Genomic DNA, 13,803 nt, shown 5'->3' with positions numbered 1-13,803 from the left:
GATTTTATTTTGGTTTTTGTTTATATTTTGATTTCTTTTTACTTCTGTTGTTACTAAAAAGTATTTGTTAGAGGATGAAATACAGAAATATAAAGGCGAACTTTTTATTTCCTTTCTTCTTACAGCATTGATCCTAAAGAACTACTCTTGTACCTTAGCTTCATACTTTGTTTTTAGCAGTTATTTATGGGAAACCTAGATACTTTGTCCTTTCACCTTGTCTTTCTCTTATTACTACATTGAAAGCTTATAGTTGTATGAAGTACTTTTGCTTTATCACTCTTTCATGAATCATAGAAGCCCCTTTCAAAATAATAAAACTGCTTCTAATAGAAGAAGCCTTGCTTTAAAAGCTTTTTTATTTAGCCTCTTATTTCTGCCACTTTTTTTTTCCCACTTTTATTTAGAAAGTGTGCAATAGTCCCTGGATCATTCCTTGATTTTATATATATATAAATATATATATGCATATATTTATATATATAGACACACACACACACATACATACATATGTGTATATATATATGTGTGTGTGTGTGTGGTATGTTTTGAAAGAGAGATTTAAGCTTGATTATTTAGAGTAAGCATGAGTGTCACAAGCTGAAATAATTATTCTGTATTTCTTTTCCCAACATTTTTATTTTTGAGAAATGCTCAAAAGTAGGATACCCGTGTCAGTTTGATGTGTGTATTGATATTTGGCAGAATATTATTCTGAGTGTTCACAGGTATGTGATATTTTTATACAGATACATGTTTGTTCTTAATGAGCTAAAGCTTATATAGGCATTTTGAAAGATGCTAGTGATTAGACAGTCTAGCAAATAACATTGTGGATCATACATTATTCATGCATGGGAGGAAATGTGGCTACCCTATTGCATTTTTATGAAACATACCTTTTTTCCCCCTTGTCCTCAGAATTATGAAAAATAGTGCGATGTTTTCAGACTGTCTGACCCGTGAAGGTCTGTGAAGGACTGCATAGTGGCACATTTAGATTTCAAACCCCACATCTGGGAAACTGCTTTTGAACGTATGTGACAAATATTAAATGGTTTTAATCCTCAAATTAACTTTCAGAGATTAAAATTTATTTTTCAGAGCTTTTCTTTTTTGTATTTTCAAACTGTGTTATATATGGTATAGGGCTGAACAGTGATTGTGATTAACTGGAAATTTTGTGTTACCAACTGCATTGGAGGGATGATCAAAGCTCCAACCCAAATATCAAGCATGTTTCAATGACAACACTAAGAGAAGCAGGCATAGGCAGTCCACTTAGGAGGAAATGACAGGCTGTTACCTATGAGAAAAAAGTGGCAAGTTCAGTGAAAAACAGAAGAAAAACAATATTTGACACCTCTTTTCAAATATGTAAATGTCTATCACTGAAAAGATAAAATAATTTTGTTTCTTGTTTCACAAATCTGGATTAGAACTAGTTGGTTGGTTGAATGTTAAAGAGATTCTACTCTGTGAAACGAGAATTTTCTAATGAATTAGGCAAAGGGGGAAAGCTTCCTTTTGAAGGCAGCATCCTTCTTGGAAATGCAGTTAACTACACACTGAGTTGTCGAGTCTACCCTCTTTAGATCTATGATTAAATATACTGTGATTTCTAATATACTGTGCAGCGTCAGAGCTCGGTATGAATGGGTTTCTTCCAGTCTTGCTCATTTGGGTTACTTTTTCATGCTTCAGTTTAATGCTGATGGTGGTCATTGGGTAAGCCGGTAAGCCAAAGACTTCTAATAGACTTCTGCATCTTTTTAGCTTTGACTTTCTTTTTTTCTAACACAGGGAAAGAGGGGAATTCTGTTGTGGCTTTATGTAGAGCACTTGTTAGAGGAACTCCACCCTTACTAACTAGAGAGTTCCTTCTCTCTTCAGTCCTTTTTATCTCTCTCTTTTTTTTTTTATTTGTATTTTTTTATTTGTATTTTTTTATTTTTTTCCCTGTGCCAGTAATTGTTCATGTGAATATAAGTTAACTCTTAGTGATGTGTAAGGCAAAAAGAAAGCTGGCTTTCCTCTGCTGTGAGCTAATCTGGGACTGAAACTATATTTTCAAATAAACCTAAAGTCATGTCTGCCACTGATTTTGGCCTAAATATTTGCTGATGTTTTGGGTTCAGTTTTTTCCTATGAGTTAAATTGTATAATTATTAATTAACATTAGCTTATATATGAAAGACAGTAGAGAAGATTTTTTTTCCAGTGGGTAGTATTTATATAATTTGTGTACTGTGTTTTATGTATTCTGAACATGTATTTGTCTTGGACTGCAATAGCCAAAATATGCCTATTCAGCATTCATTGAAATAGCTTATGTCCAGCCACAGGCCCATTTACATCTGATTTTGAAACCTAAATTGATAATGTAATTTGGTATCAAAAATAATGTATGAATACCTACAGGAAGAACCTGGTCTCTTAAATATAACTTCTGTTCCTATAGGTGTTGGCTATACATTGTTTTTCTATATGATTTGGAAAATTTATTTTGCTGTTCCCCTTGCTTGCCACTCAGAAAACTCCCTTTCACACACACACACACACACACACACACACACACACTGATTTGTTATCTTATTTCTGCTTTATTTTGCTTTGTTTTTTCTTTTCTTTTCTTTTTTTTTTTTTTTTTTTTGTTTACTTTGTTTGAAAGGCTTCTGTATACACACCAAGGGATCTTCTTGGTCATTTTTATCTTTTTTACTTTTTAGTAATTGTCATTTGAACATTTAATCATTAATATTGCCTACTATGGTTATTTATTTATTTAATTTTTAAAAGGATTTAATTTATTCATGAGAGATGCAGAGAGAGAAGCAGAGACATAGGCAAAGGGAGAAGCAGGCTCCCTGCAGGGAGAGCCCAATGCGGTATCGATCCCAGGACCCTGGAATCACGCCCTGAGCCAAAGGCAGATGCTCAACCACTGAGCCACCCACGTGCTCCCCTACTATGGTTTTTAAAATACATAGTATCACAAGTGAAATATTTTCCATTTCATGGGGAAAAAAATCCCTTTTTTCTTCTTTTTGTAGTTAAAAACAAACAAAAAGAAACCTCAAACTACTAAGCAACAATATTATCTTGAAGCTTTGTTATTTCATAAATGAGAAAGTAAAGGTCTTTGATTCAAGCGAAAGAAGCAAGAACAGCCAGATACAAGGAATACAAGTGCAAATATCAGAAGAGAAGTTCTGGTTTTTAATGACCTTAATTTCAGTTTTTGGCAAGACCGATGGTTTTGAACTTGGAAGTGCTGGATCTTTCTATTTTGCAATGGAATAGGTACTGGAGTTTTCAGTGTCCTCAAGTAGTTTTTTGCAGTTGTGGAAGAACAGTAATTATTTTGTGGTTACTATTTTTAAAATCAAGGTGCACTCTCCAAAGCCTAATCCTGTGAGCCACCACATCATGAATAGGTGAGAAAGTACCATCAGTAGAATTTCTGTCATTGTTCATAGATTGGTTTTGCCTATGCTTGAACTTCATATAAATGGAATCATACAATATGTCCTCTTTGGTGTCTGGTGGCTTTTGGGAAACATTATGTCTGTGCTAGTCACCTACACGGGTAGTAACAACCACTAGTTGGTTCTTTTATATTATCCCTTGTATCAATATACCACTGAAATCTGCTGTTGTAAGAACACAGTATTCAATCATTATTTTAGAATAAATGAAAACTCATTAGGATCTTAAATACTGCTTATAATTTAAATTTCTTCAAAACAACTTTTTAAGAACTCTTTTGATTTCCTATCTTGGGGGACCAAGGAATCTCTCAGGCAAGTAAGAGATCCTGGGGGGCTCTTCTGTGGTCCAGCCAGGCAGTGAGCCAGGGTGCCCAGAGTCAGATTATCTAGATGATGAATATAGAATGTCCTACAGCCTTGGAAGTAAAAGCTGGGGCAGCTAAAATTAATTAACTTGGTATTTCTTAGACTTTGAGATTTTCAAATCAATGAAAAAATAATTGACAACTATCATAGGTTGCCAGTTTTGTTAAAGAGAATGAATTAGAACACCAGGAAAAGTAAAACTACCTTGGGGCACCTGGATGGCTCAGTTGGCTAAACATCCAACTTTTGATCTCAGCTCAGGTCCTGATCTCAGGGTCATGAGCTACAGCCCCAAGCTGGGCTACATTCTGGGTGTGGAGTCTACCCGCCTCCCCCCCCCACCCCAAAGAAAAAAGATAGTACCCTGAAATTAAGAACCATCCTTTTCAAAGAATGATAACTGGCGACTTAAATCAACCTTCTTAGGCCAACATTAATATGTAGGCTAGTGTTTAGAAATAACAAATTCAGCCAGTAGGAAGGGAGAAGTGTGATATGAAGGATTAACCAAGAACCAGTGGGATGTGGGAGTATCACAAGAAGCAGTGAGTAGTCATGGGCTAGATTGGAGGCACTAGTAATTTTAGTTAGCAGGTATTGGTTGTAAATCATGTGGTTCTGATCCATAATAAGAAGGGAGAAAAAATGTTTTGAGTAAATGAGCAGATGTATTATAGGTAAGTGGGTGGGCCAGTTTTAAAAGCACAAGATAAACTTGATGGACATTATTCTTTCAGTAAGTCTTTAGAATCTTGCATTTTCATCCTTGCAAATTAAAACATTTGTATTTTTAACTCTTTATACTATCTTCGACCTGTTGTTAAATTATATTCATTCACTGCCTTCATGTCAGCCGTGGTTATGGAATATTTATATTCTCTGTGGTCACATGTGTCATAGCCACTTTGTGTTCTGGGTTTTCCTATATATAACTGCAACCTTTTCTGGTGGTTACTGCAACCCCCTGTTGGCAGTAATGCCATGCCAGCCACAGACCAGCAGGGTGTTAGCACCAGCAAAGCCATCAATATCTTGTTTGCATATTTTACTTTCGCTTTTTGCAAAAATTTATGTGCAATATGGTGAAAGAAAATTTTAAGTATAGAAGTGGAGGTGCACTTGGGTGGCTCAGTGGTTGAGTGTCTGCCTCTGGCGCAGGTTGTAATGCTGGGGTCCTGGGATCAAGTCCCACACTGGGCACCCCGTGGGGAGCCTGCTCCTCCCTCTGCCTGTGTCTCTGCCTCTCTCTGTGTGTCTCTCATGAATAAATAAATAAAATCTTAAAAAAATATATAGGAGTGGAAATAAGAAAAGCAAAGAAAGTTGTATAAAAAGAGACCACTATATCCGTTCTTTGAAATGAAATTACAAATGCTGAGCAGGTTTGATAAAGGTGCAACAGTGCTCAGAAATGCAACTGAGTGAATCTCCAATTTTTTCTTATTTTGAAGCTTTCAAGAAAATTGAAATGAGGATTTCCCTGAAGGGTAAAGAGAACCAACATCTTTCATTGAAAGTTGGAAGTCCTTCTGCCTTACTTCATTACAATTTCTTTTTTTTACATGCTTTTGATTGACGTTGATTTTTCAAGATGCAACTCCTACAGTCAGTCAGTAGGAGTTGAGTGTACTTAAAAAAAAAACAAAAAAAAAAACAAAAAAAAAAACCTCTGAATTTTGAGGAAAAATTCTTCAATTTGGCCATGTTTTTCTGTTAGTTATTTTTCATCCATTTATTCATTTTTTTAAACAAATATTCAGGTGCTTACCATGTGCCACACATTGTCCTTGTCTTTATGGAGTTTTTGTTCCTAATTAGATATTGTGGCAATATGAGAAAAAAGAAAAAAAATCCATGACCAAAAATATCCCACTTTTCCACCAGTATTAAATTTCCTCAATTTCCCTCATGTACCTTCAGAAACTCATTTGTTGGAGAAGCACATCTCTCTGTGTGTTCTTGTTTTCAGAGGTTGTTCCTCCTCTAATCAGTCCTATTCCACTCCATCCCCTCTGCGATCTTGTTCTTTTTTGTTCAATCTGGTCTCTCCTGGATCTTCAGTCTTTTCTGATCTGTTGATTCTTTCCCTGGGACCCACAGATGTGCTCAATCTCTGCCCTTTATAAAATCCCTTTTCTTAAACTTGCATATTTGCCCTCCACCCCTCCGTCCCTACCTACCACTTCAATTCCTCTTTTCCTTCCTACTAATCTGCTGAGGTATATTCTTGCTCTTCATTTCCCTCTCCTCCCCTTCACTCTGTATCCTACTGACCAGTCAACTCTGATCTAATTGTCAAATATGAAGGGTATTTTTCATCTTAGGTTATCTAGTTCCGTCAGCCTTCTAGGCAGCTGATCATGCTTTTATATTTGGACTTTCCCCTCCCTTCTCTGTCATCACCATCTCTGGCCTCTCGTTTTCCTTGAGACCATTAATTCTCAGGCCTGTTAAGGTTCTGTTCTCTCTGCCTTCTCCCTCAATACAAGTCCTTGTCAGAGTCTTTCTTTGACTGTTTTCTGCTTACTCTGCCATTATCTCTACCCATTCAGTAGTTTCAGCTATAACTTTATATTATCTCCAAACTAGAACTCTCTCAAAAGGTCCAGGATGCAGGGTCAGTTTTAAAACTGAACTAATAGTCTCATTGCCTAAATCTTCCATTCTCAGCGTCTACTCCTCTGCACATACCTGCATCCTGGTGTCCTGCTCTGCATCTGCCTCTTCACCTCCTCTGTGCCCTGTCCTGAGAGATGATGCCACGAGCTCTCCAGTGATCCAGACCACAGAAGTTCAGGAGTCCACCTAGGAAGCCTTTATTCCCCCTGCCCCTACACATCCAGAGTCACTCTTCTCATCATTTCTACTTTGTAATTATGTCTCACATGAAAAGAGGGGCACCTGGGTGGCTCAGTCGGTTGAATGTTGGACTCTTGATTTTAGCTCAGGTCGAGATACCGGGATTTTAAGATCAAGTCCCATGTCAGGCTCCACTCTCAGCACAGAGTCTGCTTGTCCCTCTCCCTCTACTACCCACCCCCAAATAAATAATATATATATATTTTTGTACACCTGAAACTAATATAACACTGCATGGTCGCTATACTGGAATTTTCTAAAAATTACATTTCAAAAAAAAAAAAAACAGCATCAGGGATAGGTAAATGGGACAGGGAGAGGTAAATGAAAGCCACAATGAAACAACACCTCACACCTGTTAGGATGGCCAAAAAAAAAAAAGAAAATAACAAGCAATGGTGAGGATGTGGAGAAGGTGGGCCCTGTGCATTGTCGATAAGAATGTCAAATGCTTCGGGCACCAGAATGACTCAGTTGGTTAGGCAACTAACTCTTTTTTAAATTTTTTTTTATTTTTTTAAGATTTATTTATTTACTAACTTATTTACTTATTTATTTATGATAGAGAGGCAGAGAGAGACAGAGACACAGGCAGAGGGATAAGCAGGCTCCATGCCGGGAGTGCGGCGCGGGACTTGATCCCGGGTCTCCAGGATTGTGCCCTGGGCCAAAGGCAGGCTCTAAACAGCTGAGCCACCCAGGGATCCCCTTGGCAACTGACTCTTGATTCCAGCTCAGGTTATGATCTTGGGGCCAAGAAATCAAGCCCTACATGGAGCTCAGCAGGGAGTCTGCTCCCCCTCTGTTCCTCCCTCCACTCATGCTCTAAATAAAGATATATATATATATATATATATATATATATATATATATATATATATAATATGTAATATAATATATATAATATAAATATAAATAAAAATTTAAAAATATACCCTCAGTGAAAATCTTATAATAGGAAAATAATGTCCCTATTAGGAGAAAACATCCACAATTAATAGTGATGACTTGCAAGAAGGTAGAAGATTAGGGATGAGAAGCAAATTGGATTATGTTCAAACTCAAGGTATTTACTTGGAAGTTGGAGATGGGTGTGAGGAAACAGTATTTGTGAAGGACAAGTATGGGATTCCTGGATGAAAGGTGTGAGCCAGATGTGCTAACGGCCTTTGTAGTGAAGATGAGAATTTATAGGTTAAGTCACTGAACAATTGTACAACAAAGTGAAACTTAGCATGATATTGAGTCAGATGATGCAGAATTGAGGACTGTCAGAAAATCCTCAAGATCAAATACAACTGTTGGCGAAGAAACAAAGCAAAAGGATAACAGAGGTATGTGGGTGGGAGAATGGGGTGAAGAGAAGGATTAAAAACCTGAAGAGAACAGATCACAGGGAATGTTTAGCTAAGATCTATATTCATCTATTGGGCTGTCTAGGGATATTGGTTGCATAAATTATGTTCTGTGCATATAATATTGTCCAGCCACTGCAAATTGTATAGTCGGTGTATTTTTATTAATATAGAAGGACACAGGGATCTCTGGGTGGTTCTGCGGTGTAGCACCTGCCTTCCACCCAGGGCATGATCCTGGAGTCCTGGAATTGAGTCCCATGTCGGGCTCCCTGCAGGGAGCCTGCTTCTCCCTCTGCCTGTCTCTGCCCTCCTCCCCCCATCTCTCATGAATAAATAGTAATTTAAAAAAAAAGCATAGAAAGATACGTTAAAGAGTAAAGAGCTGGTTGCAAAACAGAAGTATAGCGTGACCACATTTTGATCAAAATATATACATATATATCTTTGTTTATGAGTATGCATTTACATAGAAATAAATGTGGGATTATCTTCTTTGTTATCCTTTCCTATATTTTCTGAACTTATTGGAATGACACCATATTTATTTTATAATTATAAAGGTCTAAAGGGAGAGGCCAGCATGTAAAGCCATGATCTACTAGAACATAAATAATAACTTTATTACTATGACTATGCATTTACTTGAGTTACATCAATTATATAATAGCATTAACTAGCTAACATTAAAATAGCAACTTCCAAGTACATTGTCTTATTCCGTCAGCATCACAGCCCTGAAAAATAGTTTGAAGGCTCAAACATTCAGTTCCTTCTTCGAGGCAACATGGTATTGGAGGCAGGACATACACCTATGGCTTCTGACTCTAAATCCTTGCATTCTACACAATGTTGGATTGGAACCCAGGCATGAAGAGAGCCTGCCCAAGGTTCTTCATGGGATGTACTACAAGGTGATGAGGGGGTCCAGGTCACCTTCATTTTGTGGCTCTTCCCACATCTAGGCCCTCAGATTCTTTCTGGTCAGTAAGTGGGTGAGAAAAACAGGATAGGAGAACTGTCTTTTAAAACTCATTTCCTTCATTTTCTTACATACTTCCTATAGTCTCTTTTTGCCATCCTAAGCTCTTTGAAGTTGTGCAAACCTTAATTCTCTGTCCCACCTGTCTTCCTTTGCCTATGTTTTCTCTCTACCTGGTGGCCTTTCCTTTTCCTTTACCTAGTGACTTTCTACTACTCATCCCTCAGCAGCATCTTTTTGGGATACCTGTCAGACATGTCTCTTACCCCTTCTCTGTACCCTTTCTCTTACCCCTTTCCTCTGTACCCTTGCTGATTTAAAGAGGGCTATTCTCGATTCTCATGTTTCTTCCTCATAAGATGTTAGTGATCATTTTTTGATTGGATTTGCATAGCCAGAACTTTGCTGATGTCTAGCATACACTAGGTTCTCCGTAAATGTTAGGTGAGTAAATTAATACTGTAAACTTTTTTTAGAAAAAAATATTTTATTTATTCTTGAGACACAGAGAGAGGCAGAGACACAGGCAGAGGGAGAAGCAGGCTCCACATAGGGAGCCTGATGTGGGACTGGATCCCAGGACCCCGGGACCACGATCTGAGCCAAAAGCAGACACTCAACCACTGAACCACCTAGGTGCCCCTGTGGAGAGTTCTTATAAATGTCCAGGAGAATACTGTAAACTTTTCATGGACAGCGGTGTCTTACAGTTCTCCCCATCAGAACCGTGATAATGAGGATAGATCCCCAGTTGTTTGGTGACCATACACAATACATGGTTCTGGTTTTATGCTCCCCGTGTGCCTCAGGGTCATTGCTGCCTAAACAGATTTGTACATAGTCTTCCTTCTCCGGATTACTTTTGGTATCCCAAAGCAATAAATGATGAAGATAAATCTCCAAATATGTTTTATGGTACAGTTGCTTAAGTGGATGTGATTCTTACTAGAAAGTGGCTTATTTTGCTCTCTTGAATGCTTATGTTAGCAGATGGGCTGCCTGTGTCTGATTAAAAATGATAGTCTGTAAACCACCTTAAGGTAGACTGTTAATTTCCCATGACAGCACATGAAACCCTACCTCTCCTCTCCTCCTTGAGCCCAGACACACACACCAGAGGAACCTCCTCTGTGAGACATTTGCTTAATGTTGCCTTGTCAGAAAAGGCGCTAAAACAAGTCGCTCAGGTTTGAAGTTTGCAAACATGTTTCTACCTTTCTAAACATCACAAAGGCTGTCAAAAATCTAATTTCCCCATATTTCCTCTTCTCTCTAGAAGAAAAATCATTACAGATGTAAATGTTAGAGGAATTTTGTCATTGGCTTTAGCGCTTCTACAGAAAGCCCACTCTTGGGATACATCCACATGTGTATTTTCCTGGGAGTTGAGGGAAAAAAACATTTGTGTGCTACACATATTTCAGATATTATTTTATTTGGTGGATGATGAATAACTACAGAGCATGAAGCATGTTGCTCTTCAAAATAAAATTTGCACTTCCAGCCTAGGAGAAATTTGCATTTGGTTGTGACAAAGCCTGTGGCATGCCCTCTGCAAAGACAAGAAGGGGAAGATGGATGCATTTCTAATGCAATCAGAAATCCCCTCCTTAATTTAAATATTAGCGTACCTCAAGAAACTGGGTATTTGAATGTCCCTAAGAAAACTCAGAGTCTCTCCCAAATAGACATGATTGAATTACTGGAGGGAATGCATAAAGACAGCAGGCATGATCTTTAATGGATCCAGGCTGTCTAGACTCATTATTGCAGCAAACTCCAGGAAAATGATCACCAGAGCCTTAAGGAGCTAGGTTTCGGAGGCAGTCCTAGAGATGGCGCCTGCATTGCTCACATCCAATTTGGTACCCAAGTTTGATGCCATGCAAGTGGTGAATTTCTACAACATTAATATTGTTTCCTGTTTGTACGGAGAAACTGTAATGAGCATACACCTTGAATTCTTGTGTTTTCGATTATATACACGAGCAGAAGTAATAGTTTTGCAACATCCTGAATCCCAGGAATGTTGGGCTAATGCAGGATAGAATTGTATTAAGTGTACCTTCTGAGTCTCACTTTTACAGTCTGTTTATATGTTGTAAAAGTCTCTGTCAACTCAAGTAAATCATAATAAAACTAAAATTTCTGAACCCTACTAGCAATATACCCAGTTATGTTTTTTAATGCTTAGCATCCACTATCTAATTCAGTCTTCGCTGCAACTTTATGTGGGAGGTATTATTATTTTCCCCATCCTATAGCTGAGGAACCTCACTGAGGCATAGAGAGTTGAAGTGGATTGACTAAGACCACACTATTGTAAATGGAGGGGCTGGGATTCGAGCCCAGGCAGAAATACTCCAGAGCCTTCACTCTTACCTTCTACTTTCCATTCAAACCCTGAAAATACAAGGTTCTTTCTCAAATTCCAGGTCTCTTTCATGGTGTCTCTCTAACGGGGCTGTTGGAGTCAGGAATAGCATTTCAGTAGGACACTCCAAAAGCAGTTCATAAACATCATTCCTCTGCTGGATTAGAATAAATCATTTTTCTCTTTAAAAAATTTTAGATGAAAGACAATCTGACCAGTTCTGGGTCCCAGAGACATCACAGGCCAGGTCAAGATGAAAACCTCAAAGTGCTTTCTCATGGTGGTCTAACCATAATCACTGTTCTCTTCTCTTCGTCTTACTTCTAAAAGATAATTATCTAAAAATAGTTGGTCTGATTTAGAAGAAAACTTTATGAATTTAACTGGTTAATTTAGTCATACTTGTATAACGTAAGGACTTTTATTATATAAATTTACCCAAGGTAAATTTTCAAAATACATCCAAAATGTAATTTAATTTATTTAAAGGTAAATTTCTCTACACAGATAAGAAATGTCTCCATTTCAAGAAAGAGATGGCTCTTGACTTTCTAAAATAGAACACTGTGATTCTTATATTAGCTTTGGGTCTTGGTGTGATGTAAAACAAAAACTTTTAAGAATGATGTTACCTGCAGGAATGTCTTTATAAACGTCCTCTCTTGGCATTATCATCTGAAAAACTGCATTTCACTATATTTTGTGGTTTTACTTTATTTCTCAAATGACTTCTGCCATTGCGGGTCCTTTTTTTTCAATGAGATAATGTAAGTAGAATGTTTTCAAATGTTTAGTCTTTATGGCATTTATGAATTGGCCTTAAACACATATCTTCCTGTATATGATATATTCCTTGTCTTTTATTTAGACCAGAATGATATAGTAGAGGCCCCAAAAAGGAGAAGGAAAACCATTCTAACGGAACCTGGGCCATTTGTTAAACCTTAATCTTTTGTGAAGAAGAATGGACATATCTATGTATTTATTTGGGTAGACTGAGTAAATGATTAGCAGTTTGATTCAGAAGCTTCATTAATTTTTAAAATTCACTTATTTGTTCTTTTAGTGGTTATGCTTTGTAAAAACAATGTGAGACCGCTGATTAAATATTTTGTTTGAGGAGCAGTTAAAAACTGATGTTGTAGGGAAACCATGCCAGGAGCAATTTATAAAAGGAAAACAATGGACATGTTTACAGTTTGGTTTTTTTTTTAGCTCATTTCTCTTAATACCTGTGCGTTTCCATCAAGTACCTTAAATATTAGGAAGAAAGAGAAATGATTTCTTCTCTACCATGGATTACAGTGAATCTTTAGTAGACTTTTTTTTGTAGTGTGCTCTCAGCCTACAACTCATGAAGGAAAAATCATTTTAAGCTTTGAAGTTTAGGTTAGCATTTTTTGAGCTTATTATTATAAAAGAAAATCCACCCTTCCCTTTTTAAAGTACTAGCATTGCAAACCCTCCGCATAATTTCTTCCTAATGTTTGCAGAATCCCCCTGAGATTTCTTCTGGTTCCATGGAATTCCTCTTTTCCACATATTGACAAAATCATTAAACAAACCTGAAGCTTTGTGATTATTTTTCCAGCAGCACTTTCATCGCTCTTTATCATTACAGTTAGTTATGTTTCATCTAGTTCTCAATATATATGACAGGGTTTATATCCCAGCCAACTGGAATTAATTTGATAGCTAAGCTTTTCATGAGCTGCCTCCGTACCATATTCTGCCAGACCCTGCATGTGTGAAGCATTACTACTTTTTTACCACTAAAGATTATATATAACTTTGACTTCTTCCATGCTCATTTGTGTTTCTGAAGAAGGGAAGACATGATCTGCCTGTACCAAGTGTTTCTCTTGGCTTTCCTCTGTGTAAACCCACTAATGCTTTCAATCACTACCGTCTCTGTCATTCCTTTTGAGCAAGAGGAGAAAAATGGAATTGAGTTGAATGTCGTGCCTTGCTTCTAGGCAAGAGAATGCACTTGGAAGCTCTGGTGTAGTTCAGAGGTCTCTCTCTTGCTGCCCATCAGTAACTTGTGAAGGTACTAAGAGGGAGAGTGTGGCTGGTGGTAGCACTGTTGGAATGAATCTCAAAAATTCTTAAAGAGCTTAGTCCTTGGAAGTCATGATAAGTGACAGAATGGGGACCTATTAAATATTACATCACTACTTGGGGAACCACTTCCTTAGTTATGTATTTCAGTAATAAGAGAAAAAAAGTGTTTATATTTCTAAGACTAGGTTATGTTCTAGATTTGTACCCTTTCATAAATATCTAAAGCTGTCCAAAACAGAATTTATTAATACTCTGAATGAGCTTAGAACAGTGTTTTATTTGACCATTTTTCCTTTATCAGTTTGATAATTT

At 37.3% G+C, this 13,803-nt stretch overlaps 1 protein-coding gene across 6 annotated transcripts in view; it reads left to right on the top strand.

Annotated features, from left to right (window-relative positions):
• Positions 1–13,803, top strand: part of EXOC4 (exocyst complex component 4) — a 744,112-nt gene that overhangs the window by 339,661 nt on the left and 390,648 nt on the right. The window lies entirely within an intron of this gene.

Source organism: Canis lupus, chromosome 14 (genome assembly GCF_011100685.1).
Source record: "Canis lupus familiaris isolate Mischka breed German Shepherd chromosome 14, alternate assembly UU_Cfam_GSD_1.0, whole genome shotgun sequence".
Classification (NCBI taxonomy): Eukaryota; Metazoa; Chordata; class Mammalia; order Carnivora; family Canidae; genus Canis; species Canis lupus.
Note: the sequence above shows the minus strand (reverse complement) of the source record. Positions and strands in the feature narration are given on the sequence as shown.